This window comes from Schistocerca gregaria, chromosome 9 (genome assembly GCF_023897955.1).
Source record: "Schistocerca gregaria isolate iqSchGreg1 chromosome 9, iqSchGreg1.2, whole genome shotgun sequence".
Classification (NCBI taxonomy): Eukaryota; Metazoa; Arthropoda; class Insecta; order Orthoptera; family Acrididae; genus Schistocerca; species Schistocerca gregaria.
The window spans coordinates 236,669,426-236,683,325 of NC_064928.1; positions in this window are offsets into that span (position 1 = coordinate 236,669,426).

The window sequence follows — 13,900 nt, forward strand, 5'->3', positions numbered from 1 at the left end:
GAATGTAGGTTGCAGTAGGTACTGGGAGATGAAGAAGCTTGCACAGGATAGAGTAGCATGGAGAGCTGCATCAAACCAGTCTCTGGACTAAAGACCAAAACAACAGCAACACGTTGAAGAAGCAGAGAGCAGTTCTTCAATCGAAGCTACAAGTTAGTAACATAGTTATCATCACATGGAAGTCCGAAACAGTAGGGGCTTCGCAATACATGGGACCTACGCAAGACCAACCGATGCTGGAGTAATATTCTTTCAATAAAACACTTTATTGATCAATTATGGTATCAAATTTTTATTTGCAGATGAGAGCAGGATACCAACTGAAAGTATACTAGCGTCTGCCCCTGAAAAGGGAAAATCATGACTATCGAAACGTTAATTAATCATTCTTTGTCGAGGGTGGGGTCAAGAGTTGGAAGAAACGAATGGTACAGCTTGTTTGTACTTCACGTTGGTCTTGAACATTCTCGGAAGGAAACAAATATTATTCTAGCTGTCAGCGTTTTGTTACCGACAAAATGCGAGAAAGATCTTGGTTTTTAAATGACCAAACCAATATGTTTGGAAGGTTTTTTTTCTGAAACAGAGATTATGGATAGCAGTTGTTTTGCTCAATATTTCCGGAAACAAGTTCAGTGCTGCGGCCATGTTCCTGCCTATGAGCAAAACGAAGAATCACACAAGCACACTGCTATATAAGAATGAGTTCAGTTTAAGCATACCTTCCCCTGGAAAAGATGGATAATGGTTGGCTGTCTGTTCACAAGAGCACTACCGAACACCAAAAACTTCAGGGTTTCTACGACTTTTTGTGGACCAGTAGCTCCATATCGAGCATTGACCAGGAGATGTGCGGTATCGCTGAGGAAGGTGCCGTTGTCTTAACGATAAATACATTAATAACAGAAGTCTGTATCTTGTTAGTATATATCTTTTTCAATTATGGTAAGCAGCTTCGAAGAAACTCCTTTTCCGCTCAAATGAAATTACGAAACGAATCTCGATCCTGATATGTGTGTGATGCAGTATCTGGAGTACGAATTAAAGTCCAAGGAGAAGAAATTAAAACTCTGAGGTTGGACGATGACACTGTAATTCTGTTAGAGACAGCAAAGGTCTTGGAAGAGCAGTTGAACGGAAGGGGCAGTGTCTTGAAAGGAAGACATAAGATGAACATCAAGTGCCGCGCGAGTAGCCGAGCGGTCTAGGCCCCTTATCACAGGGCGCCCGGCTTCCCCAGTCGGAAGTTCGAGTTCTCCTTCGGGCGTGGGTGTGTGTGTTGTCCTTAGCGTAAGTTAGTGTAAGTTAGGTTATGTAGTGTGTAAGCTTAGTGACCGATGACCTCAGCAATTTGGTCCCATAGTCTCTTACCACAAATTACCAAATTTCAACAAAAGCAAAATGAGAATAATGCAATGTCCTCGAATTAAATCAGATGATACTGTGCGAATTAGATTAGGAAATGAGACACTTAAAGTAGTAGATGAGTTTTGTTATTTGAGAAGTAAAATAACTGATGACGTTTGAAGCGGGGAGCATATAAAATTTAGGCTGGCAATGGCAAGAAAAGCGTTTCTGAAGAAGATAAATCTGTTAGATTTAAGTGTCAGAAAGTCCTTTCTGAAAGTGTTTGTATGGCGTGTAGCCATGTATGGAAGTGAAACATGGACGATGAGCAGTTTAGAGAAGAAGAGAGTAGCAGGTCTTGAGATGTGGTGCTACAGAAGAATGCTGAAGATCAGGTGGGTAGATCACGTAACTAATGAGGAGGTACTAAACAGAACTGGGGAGAAGAGAAATTTGTGATACAGGTATCGATTGGTAGGACACATTCTGAGACATCAAGGGATCACCAGTTTAGTACTGGGGGGAAGAGTGGAGAGGGGGGGGGGTGGAGTAAAGTCATAGACGGAGACCAAGAGATGAATATGGTAAGCAGATTCAAAAGGATGTAGGTTTCAGTAGTTACTTGGAGAGGAAGAAGATTACATAGGATAGAGTAGCATGGAGAGCTGCATCTAATCAGTCTTTGGAATGAAAACCACAACAACAATAAATAATATCGAATACTGCAGGTAATACTTCTATTAAATTAATGAGAAAAACCCAGAAACTTACAGAAAACAAAAGGTGAAAAAAATGGAAAGAGGTTGATGCGAACCTGCTACCTTTCTTTTCACACTTCATGACACTATCAGCTTAGTTACGACATCAAGACGGAAGCCATCCCTCCGTTTATAGTATACCATGTCTAAAGACTGTATCTACAAACATGATTATTTGATATTTAACCTTTAACTGCTGAGCCGCGGTCTGTGAAACCGCGCATATGTTCCATCGTGTGATTACAGTACTTTCCCACTCACAGTTTCCCGCCACCACTGCAGTAGCTTCTGAGAAGCGCAACTGGAATCACGTACTCGTGAGTGAACCGGCTCTTCTACTAGGTAAGTGAATTAGAATTACTTAAATGTTGACTGCGGCCTATCAGACCGCACCTCAGAGTTAGCGTAAATATTTACAACAAAGGGGTTATTTTGTTATTCTGGTTTATAGATTGCACAGATAAACAATGGAAATAGCTGGACTGTCTGGTACTAAAAGGTTAAAGGTGAATCAACAACATATACCCTACAAAAAAAAGAACGTGTTTGTGTAGTGATGAAAATTTTGAAGTGGCAGTGCAGATTTGGTTGGACGAAACAGACGATTCAGACTTTAGTATTGAAGAGGAGACATCGGAGAAGGTTGAAAATGAAGAAATTGATTACAACAGTTGAAATGGTTCAAATGGCTCTAAACACTGTAGGACTTAACATCTAAGGTCATTATTCCCCTAGACTTAGAACTACATAAACCTAAGTAACTGAAGGACATCACACACATCCATCCATGCCCAACGGATTACAACAGTCATTCAGAAACTGATGTCTCATAAGTTTCATCATGTGATGAAGAGCTAGACATGGAACCCATACAAGGAACCTCAAAAAGTTTTTATGGTGAGAACAGGTACAAGTGGTAGAAGAATGCACCGAACAGAGCAGTTCCAACTCATTGCACAATATTACTATAAAATTATCCTCATCAGAGTTTCCCGAAAATGAAAGGCATGAGTCTCTTTATATTTGGTGTAAGCTAATGGATAATGAAATGATGGACGATATTTTGAAATGGACGAATAAAAAAATTACTGCTTATAAAAGTAAATTCTGAAACGAAACACAGCCTGAACTCAATGATTTAGACGCAATAGAACTGAAAGAGTTTTTCGGCAGTGCTCAAATCAAACCATGAAAATGTTGACTATAGTTTCGCAACTGATGGTTCTGGCCGTTAAATTTTCCGTTGTATTATGAGCAAAAATAAATTTCTTGTACTACTGCGCTTACGAATCGACAATGCAGCAAACAGAAGTGAAAGATTATTCAGGAACAAGCTTGCGGCTATATCATTTATATTTGAAAGATTTATTTCTAATTCCCAAAACCGGTACAATTTAGGAGAAAGTGTGGTGCTTTCCGAGGCCGTTCTTATTTTTTTCTCTACATGCCACAAAAACCTGCCAAATACGGAATCAAAATTATGAGTCTGTGCGACAGTAAGACCAACTACTTCTACAATGGGCACGTTTATTGTAGAAACGGTTCCGATGGCCAAACTTTAACCTCTGAATAAAAGAAATTTTTGGTGCCAACTCCAACTGTTGTCCGCTTGTTGTTGTTGTTGTGGTCTTCAGTCCTGAGACTGGTTTTATGCAGCTTTCCATGCTACTCTATCCTGTGTAAGCTTCTTCATCTCCTAGAACCCACTGCAACGCACATCCTTCTGAATCTGCTTGGTGTATTCATCTCTTGGTCTCCCTCTACGATTTTTACCCTCCACGCTGCCCTCCAATACTAAATTGGTGATCCCTTGATGCCTCAGAACATGTCTTACCAACCGACCCCTTCTTCTAGTCAACTTGTGCCACAAACTTCTCTTCTCCCCAATCCTGTTCAATACTTCCTCATTAGTTATGTGATCTACCCATCTAATCTTTAGCATTCTTCTGTAGCACCACATTTCGAAAGCTTCTATTCTCTTCTTGTCCAGACTAGTTATCGTCCATGTTTCACTTCCATACATGGCTACGCTCCATACAAATACTTTCAGAAATGACTTCCTAACACTTAAATCTATACTCTATGTTAACAAATTTTTCTTCTTCAGAAACGCTTTCCTTGCCATTGCCAGTCTACATTTTATATCCTCTCTACTTCGACCACCATCAGTTATGTCGTCAGTGAAAGGCCAAGTATTTCAAATTGTATCACAACGACGCGCATTTGATACATCATCGTTGTGCCGTAGCATTGAAACGCTATACTTTCACAGCACACAACTTATAAGAGTGGAAATATCAAATACGCGAAGCCATTCTACATCTACATATATACTCCGCTAGCTACCAAGCGGTGTGTGACGGAGGGCACAATTCACGCCAAAGTCATATTTCTCCACCTCTGTTCCACTCGCGGATCGCGTGAGGGAAAAACGACTGTCTGAACGCCTCAGTACGAGCTCTTATTTCCCTTCTTTGAATGGTGACCATTGCGTGATTTGGAAGTTGGTGGTAATAATATATGCTCTACATCCTCGGTGAAGATCGCATTTCGGAATTTAGTGAGCAGCCCCTTCTGTTTAGCGCGCCGTCTATCTGCAAGTGTGTCCCACTTCAAACTTTCTATGAGATTTGTAACGCTCTCACGATGGCTAAATGTACCAGTCACAAATTTTGCCGCTCTGCTTTGGACCTTCTCAATCCCCCCGAATGAGACCCAACTGGTAAGGGTTCCATATACACGAACAATACTCCAAGACTGGACGATTGCAAGCATTGCAAGCTACTTCCTTTGTTGAAGGACTGCATCGCTTCGGGATTCTAGCAATAAACCACAATCTAGAGTTCGCCTGACCCGTTACTTGTGTAATCTGATCATGCTATTTGAGATCATTTCGAATAGTCACACCCAGATACTTGACGGATGTTACCGCTTCAAAGACTGGGCATTTATTTTCTACTCGTACATTAATGGGGATTTTCGGCTTGTTATACGCAGTTATTTATATTTACTAATATAGAGAGAAAACTGCCAGTCATTACACCACGCATTTACTTTCTGTAAATCCTTATTTATTTGTTCACAACTTTCGTGTGACTCTACTTTCAAGTAGACTGCAGTATCATCGGCAAACAGTCTAATGCCGCTGTCAATACCATCAACCGCCGGCCGGAGTGGCGTAGCGGTTCTAGGCGCTTCAGACTGGAACCGCGCGACCGCTACGGTCGCAGGTTCGAATCCTGCCCGGGGCATGGATGTGTGTGATGTCCTTAGACTAGTTAGGTTTAAGTAGTTCTAAGTTCTAGGGGACTGATGACCTCTGATGTTAAGTCCCATAGTGCTTAGAGCCAATACCACCAACCAGATCATTTACGTAAATCGTAAAAAGCAGAGGACCTATTACGTTGCCCTGGGGAACACCTGTTGAAGTTACCCCGTTCAGGACGCCATACTGCTCCCTACTTCATATCCAACCGCATATATCATCGGATAGACCATAAACGGGCACATAATCTACAGATATGTAGTTCTGTCATTTTATCATAATAAATCATGGCTAAAATGGTACGTTATCGAGAGTGCTCTATTTGCTAGTGCTTTGAAATAGCTTATATTCAAACGACATACTGTAGAAAAGAAAAACCTAGCAAATACGTAGCTTAATTCGATACCATACGGTGGCTGGTAAGTTCTGGTTGGTTTCTGGTTAATTTGGGGGAGGGGACCAAACAGCAAAGTCATCGGTCCGATGGGATGAGGGAGGAATGAGAAGGAAGTCGGCTGTGTCCTTCCAAAGGAATCCTTCCGAGATTTGCCTGAAGCGATTTAGTGAAATCACGGAAAACCAAAATTCTACTAATGACCTAAGACGTAGTCGCATCTCATTTGCCACTTTCTTTTCCGCGAGCCAATACTCTGACACGGCAGATTCCTCATTTGACACTCTACAGTGTAGAGGAACGTGGAATTCCGCGCAGTGAAGTCACCGGCTCCTGGGCCATGTACAGTTCGACGTCCTGTGAGACAACTCCTCAGAAGCGTCCGACCCCGTTTGACTGTGTCTGCCTCAAACTGAAGAGCGACAGCCGCAATCGGCGCAACATGAGAGGAACGGCTCTGTTGTTGACTCGTATTACCGTCTGCCGGACCTTTCCTTTCGCTCTACTTAGCAGCCGGTTAACACCAACAGGCAGGGCAAACAGGGGACAGCGAGTGTTAATGCCAGCTTCCAGCGGCAAACGTGAGCAAAGCCGACACTGTTGCACGCCCGTGCCTGGTCTCTGGCCAGCGCTTGCCATAGGCCATGTTTTACGGCACTGGTCGGCCGCAATACCGTTGCCCTCTTAGATTACTGCAAGATGGCTACTATAGACGGCAATTTTGCAGTATTGCCGGGCAATATTGGTGATGTTTCAGGTAGCTGCCGAGGTATTACTGGGCTGTTGCCAGTGTTGTCCACCAGGGATGCAGAATGTTTCGTATTGTAGGACAATATCTATCTCTGAAAATGCTTCGCTTTCGTTCTCATCTTTGGTTCCTGCTTCTCTCGCCAACAGCGCTGCAGACATCTCTCGCCAACAGCGCTGCAGACACGTGTCTGATCGAAGACAACATCGCTTCGCCCTAGTTCGAAAGATTTCTCGCACGTACATTTTCTCCACTGTTTTCGTTGTAAGTTCATTGTACATAGCAATAGAGAAGTGGGCTAACGAGCGAATTATGCATTTCATAAATATAATTATGTACGACCAGTGTTATGGGACGTTGAAAATAATGTGCAGGGTGTCCGAGAAGTCTTTGCCTGATTACAAACATGCATAAGGCAGATAATGTGACGCATAGACACATATATTTCATCTTGAAGTGCAAGTCATATATTCAGGTTCTTGTGTACACACACACAATTAATAAATTTTGATGTGAGCTCCTTACATTGCCCTAAGGACATCCATGCAATAGTCCAATTCCACCGATGCGTCGGTCTAAATTTCGTGAAGAATGATTGTTACGACGTCACTAATTCTGCACTGTAATGCTGCGATGTCGATCACCGTGTTTCGTGAACCTGGTCCCTGACATAACCCCAGAGGAAGAAATCCAGTGGTGTTACGTCTGGTTTATCGCGCAGGTCAGTTGATGGGACAACCACGCCCGATACATTTCCTTTGAAATGTTTTATCCAAACAGGCATGAACGTCTAACCCCAAACAAGATGGCGCACCATATTTTTGGAAAATTAAGACCAGAATATCCTGAACATGTGGCACAACAAATAACTGCAACATATCAAGATAAGTATTGTCTGTGATTGTCGTTTCATTGTAGAAAAAAGTGCTGCTGAAGGTTTGGGATCCGTACCAGCTTGAATTAAAAGAACACATCGAAGCAATTCAGAGTCCAGCTGCTAGATATGTTACTAGTAGGTTCGATCAACATACTATCAAAAGAAATGAAATAATATGAGAGAGAGGGACAGTAAATGAAACTCTCAGGCGCAGGTCCATCAGACTGACATACAGTCATAACACTACAATGGCTTTCGATTTACAAATGTTTATGAAAATCTTCGACTTCGATTTTCAAAACTTTATCACTAATTTGTCGAAGTATTCATAACAATGTTCCTGAATATACTGCCCCCTGCGAAAGTTTTCGCGTTCAAATTACTCTCGGAACCGAGAACTGGCTGAAATCCGAAGTGGAAAGCTCTGATATATTTACCGAGTCATGGAATGTATATCGAAAAGACACATAAGAGGCCATAGCCGATGGGCCATTCATTGCTGTTGACAATAATATTGTCCCTATTGATGTCGAATATGAGTGTAACAGTGAAGTTATGTGGTCGCATTTCACTGGACTACGTGAAACCAGTTTAAGTGTCGGACATTTTCACCAGCCAGCCGACTTTCCTGCAACGATTCTAGAGGCATTCAAAGACTGTCTATGGTCAGTAAGGCATAAATATCCAGATCATGCATTGCTGGTTGGATTTTGGTTGATCTAAGCTTTTTGAAGAAATATCCACATGATTAATATTTTTCCAGTTTAGTCATCCTGGTGCTAGATTATAATTAATGATCATTAATGTTGTATTTCCACATCCACTGGGTCCCATGATTGCATATTGGATTGATTTTTGGTAAGAGTTTACCATGTTTGTTTTATGATTTCTTTTCTGAAAGGCTCTCAGTCTGTCATTAATTTTTATTTTTTATTGATATGAATGAGTAGATTATTTCTATTGAATGATAATTCTTTTGTGATGAAGAAACAATTAACTGTTCCATAAGAAAGTTAATAACAGTCTCATTGGTTGTCTTTTACTCAACTTTTTAACTCCAAATATCACATTGAAACATATTAAACTTTATTGTGATGGGGAAATTATAGAAATTTCTATTGGTCAACATAATTTGAAAACCTTAGCAAAATTTGTTCATTCGAAAAATCCAAATATTCAAATTGAAGAAGATTAAAAATATATATGGATATTAAAGAAAGCATTATTGCAACTGTTTTGGGTTTCAATAATCAATTTATTCAGCCTAATCCAGAAACTGTTGCTAAAGACATTCCTAAAATTATTACATTTGAGTTAATAAACATAAATTATAATTTCACTGATGGAATGTTTGTGAAACATAATGATCATTTTCATCAAGAAAGTCATTTTACCATGTTTGTTTTATGATTTCTTTTCTGAAATTCTTTTTTTTGGCTCTCAATCTGTCATTAATTTATATTTTTTATTGATATGAATGAGTAGATTATTTCTATTGAATGATAATTCTTCTGTAATGAAGAAACAATTAACTGTTCCATAAGAAAGTTAATAACAGTCTCATTGGTTGTCTTTTATTCAACTTTTTAACTCCAAATATCACATCAAAACATACTAAACTTTATTGTGATGGAGAAATTGTAGAAATTTCTATTGGCCAACATAATTTGAAAACCTTAGAAAAATTTGTTCATTCGAAAAATCCAAATATTCTAATTTAAGAAGATAAAATATATACATGGATATTAAAGAAAGCATTATAGCAACTGTTTTGGGTTTTAATAATCAAATTATTCAGCCTAATCCACAAACTGTTGCTAAAGACATTCCTAAAATTATTAAATTTGTGTTAATAAATGTTGTTGCTGTCTTCAGTCCTGAGACTGGTTTGATGCAGCTCTCCATGCTACTCTATCCTGTGCAAGCTGCTTCATCTCCCAGTACCTACTGCAACCTACATCCTTCTGAATCTGCTTAGTGTACTCATCTCTCGGTCTCCCTCTACGATTTTTACCCTCCACCCTGCCCTCCAATGCTAAATTGGTGATCCCTTGATGCCTCAAAACGTGTCCTACCAACCGATCCCTTCTTCTAGTCAAGTTGTGCCACAAACTTCTCTTCTCCCCAATCCTATTCAATACCTCCTCATTAGTTACGTGATCTATCCACCTTATCTTCAGTATTCTTCTGTAGCACCACATTTCGAAAGCTTCTATTCTCTTCTTGTCCAAACTAGTTATCGTCCATGTTTCACTTCCATACATGGCTACACTCCAGACAAATACTTTCAGAAACGACTTCCTGATACATAAATCTATATTCGATGTTAACAAATTTCTCTTCTTCAGAAACGCTTTCCTTGCCATTGCCAGTCTACATTTTATATCCTCTCTACTTCGACCATCATCAGTTATTTTACTTCCTAAATAGCAAAACTCCTTTACTACTTTAAGTGTCTCATTTCCTAATCTAATTCCCTCAGCATCACCCGATTTAATTTGACTACATTCCATTATCCTCGTTTTGCTTTTGTTAATGTTCATCTTATATCCTCCTTTCAAGACACTGTCCATTCCGTTCAACTGCTCTTCCAAGTCCTTTGCCGTCTCTGACAGAATTACAATGTCATCGGCGAACCTCAAAGTTTTTACTTCGTCTCCATGAATTTTAATACCTACTCCGAATTTTTCTTTTGTTTCCTTTACTGCTTGCTCAATATACAGATTGAATAACATCGGGGAGAGGCTACAACCCTGTCTCACTCCTTTCCCAACCACTGCTTCCCTTTCATGCCCCTCGACTCTTATTACTGCCATCTGGTTTCTGTACAAATTATAAATAGCCTTTCGCTCCCTGTATTTTACCCCTGCCACCTTTAGAATTTGAAGAAGAGTATTCCAGTCAACATTGTCAAAAGCTTTCTCTAAGTCTACAAATGCTAGAAACGTAGGTTTGCCTTTTCTTAATCTTTCTTCTAAGATAAGTCGTAAGGTCAGTATTGCCTCACGTGTTCCAACATTTCGACGGAATCCAAACTGATCTTCCCTGAGGTCTGCATCTACCAGTTTTTCCATACGTCTGTAAAGAATTCGCGTTAGTATTTTGCAGCCTTGGCTTATTAAACTGATAGTTCGGTAATTTTCACATCTGTCACCACCTGCTTTCTTTGGGATTGGAATTATTATATTCTTCTTGAAGTCTGAGGGTATTTCGCCTGTCTCATACATCTTGCTCACCAGCTGGTAGAGTTTTGTCATGACTGGCTCTCCCAAGGCCGTCAGTAGTTCTAATGGAATGTTGTCTACTCCGGGGGCCTTGTTTCGGCTCAGGTCTTTCAGTGCTCTGTCAAACTCTTCACGCAGTATCGTATCTCCCATTTCATCTTCATCTACATCCTCTTCTATTTCCATAATATTGTCCTCAAGTACATCGCCCTTGTATAAACCTTCTATATACTCCTTCCACCTTTCTGCCTTCCCTTCTTTGCTTAGAACTGGGCTGCCATCTGAGCTCTTGATATTCATACACGTGGTTCTATTCTCTCCAAAGGTCTCTTTAATTTTCCTGTAGGCAGTATCTATCTTACCCCTAGTGAGATAAGCTTCTACATCCTTACATTTGTCCTCTAGCCATCCCTGTTTAGCCATTTTGCACTTCCTGTCGATCTCATTTTTGAGACGTTTGTATTCCTTTTTGCCTGCTTCATTTACTGCATTTTTATATTTTCTCCTTTCATCAATTAAATTCAATATTTCTTCTGTTACCCAAGGATTTCTAGCAGCCCTCCTCTTTGTACCTACTTTATCCTCTGCTGCCTTCACTACTACATCCCTCAGAGCTACCCATTCTTCTTCTACTGTATTTCTTTCCCCTATTCCTGTCAATTGTTCCCTTATGCTCTCTCTGAAACTCTGTACAACCTCTGGTTCTTTCAGTTTATCCAGGTCCCATCTCCTTAATTTCCCACATTTTTGCAGTTTCTTCAGTTTTAATCTACAGGTCATAACCAATAGATTGTGGTCAGAGTCTACATCTGCCCCTGGAAATGTCTTACAACTTAAAACCTGGTTGCTAAATCTCTGTCTTACCACTATATAATCTATCTGATACCTTTTAGTATCTCCAGGGTTCTTCCACGTATACAACCTTCTTTCATGATTCTTAAACCAAGTGTTAGCTATGATTAAGTTGTGCTCTGTGCAAAATTCTACTAGGCGGCTTCCTCTTTCATTTCTTAGCCCCAATCCATATTCACCTACTATGTTTCCTTCTCTCCCTTTTCCTACACTCGAATTCCAGTCACCCATTACTATTAAATTTTCGTCTCCCTTCACTATCTGAGTAATTTCTTTTATTTCATCGTACATTTCTTCAATTTCTTCATCATCTGCAGAGCTAGTTGGCATATAAACTTGTACTACTGTAGTAGGTGTGGGCTTCGTATCTATCTTGGCCACAATAATGCGTTCACTATGCTGTTTGTAGTAGCTTACCCGCATTCCTATTTTCCTATTCATTATTAAACCTACTCCTGCATTACCCCTATTTGATTTTGTGTTTATAACCCTGTAGTCACCTGACCAGAAGTCTTGTACCTCCTGCCACCGAACTTCACTAATTCCCACTATATCTAACTTTAACCTATCCATTTCCCTTTTTAAATTTTCTAACCTACCTGCCCAATTAAGGGATCTGACATTCCACGCTCCGATCCGTAGAACACCAGTTTTCTTTCTCCTGATAATGACATCCTCCTGAGTAGTCCCCGCCCGGAGATCCGAATGGGGGACTATTTTACCTCCGGAATATTTTACCCAAGAGGATGCCATCATCATTTAATCATACAGTAAAGCTGAATGCCCTCGGGAAAAATTACGGCTTTAGTTTCCCCTTGCTTTCAGCCATTCGCAGTACCAGCACAGCAAGGCCGTTTTGGTTAATGTTGCAAGGCCAGATCAGTCAATCATCCAGACTGTTGCCCCTGCAACTACTGAAAAGGCTGCTGCCCCTCTTCAGGAACCACACGTTTGTCTGGCCTCTCAACAGATACCCCTCCGTTGTGGTTGCACCTACGGTACGGCCATCTGTATCGCTGAGGCACGCAAAGCCTCCCCACCAACGGCAAGGTCCATGGTTCATGGGGGGGTGTTAATAAATATAAATTATTTTTATTTATTTATTTATTTATTTATGCATTTATTTTACCTGGCAAGATTAGGGCCTTCAGGCCCTCTCTTACACCTAACCAGGCATACTCAGATTGAACGAGTTACAGTTACTAAATAACATTAAGAACATTTAACGTATTATGCAGTATTGATGTCAAACGAAAAAAATTTGAGATTATAACAGTAGTACAATGATAGTTATAACAATAAAAATAATTATAACAATCAACGATAATAATGATAATAATAATGATAATAGTAATAATAATAATAACAATAGTGACTAAGTATATGAAAGTAAACATACATTTCTTTTGTGAATGTCAGTTAGTTGGGAATTTTCTCGTTATATTCTTGCAGCTTGTGAGTTATTCTCATCGAGCAGAGACATAAGACGATAGAATGGGGTGAAAGAGATATATAAGAGGTAGATAGGTTTGAGGAAGAGAAAAAGAATGATAAAATTCGAAGCTGTGATGGAGAGAAGAAAGAAAGAGATGTTAGGGGCACAACAATGGTGGCTATACCGTCCCTAATATGTAAGTTTTGAGTTCCCTCTTGAATGTTGAGTAGTTCTGGATAAGACGCAGATCACAGGGGAGTGCGTTCCATAGTCGTATGGCTGAGATGGAGAATGACACGGAGAAAGATTTTGTGTTATGTAAAGGTACAGCCAAGATGATAGACGTATCCGATCTGGTATTGCGATTGTGGAATGATGATAGATGTTTAATGTGAGAAGATAAGTATTGAGGGCACCAGTGGCTAAGAAATCGATGAAGTAAGCACATCGTGTGGAGATCGCGTGCCTTATGTGGGCGTATCCAACCTAGCTGGGAGTATGAAGGACTGATATGACCATACAACCGAATATTGCACACGTATCTGACGCAAGCATTCATCACTAGCTCGAGGCATCTAGAATTTTCACTATTCGTGCCGTGTTGAACTACATCGCAGTAGTAAAGATTAGGCAAGACTAGTGTTTGGACTAATTTTTGTTTAACATGGGTTGGAAATATTTTTCTAAATTTTTGAATTGCATGTAGGGAGGAGAGCGATTTCCGGCAAGCTGTGACTGTTTGTTCTTCCCAGTTTAGGTGTTCATCCAAGATTATTCCAAGGTCTTTTACTGTTTTTTGGTATGGTAGTTGGGTACCATTGAGGAGTATTTTAGGGACCGTTTCGCGAAAGTACCGGCTGATTAACTTTGGATGAGATATAAGTGTGACCTGGGATTTCTTGGGGTTTAGTTTCAGACCTAGGTTCTGTGCCCATCGAGAAACAGAGCAAAGATCTGCGTTCATACTCGCTACTGCGCCAGCAATGTTTTTGGGGTTTGC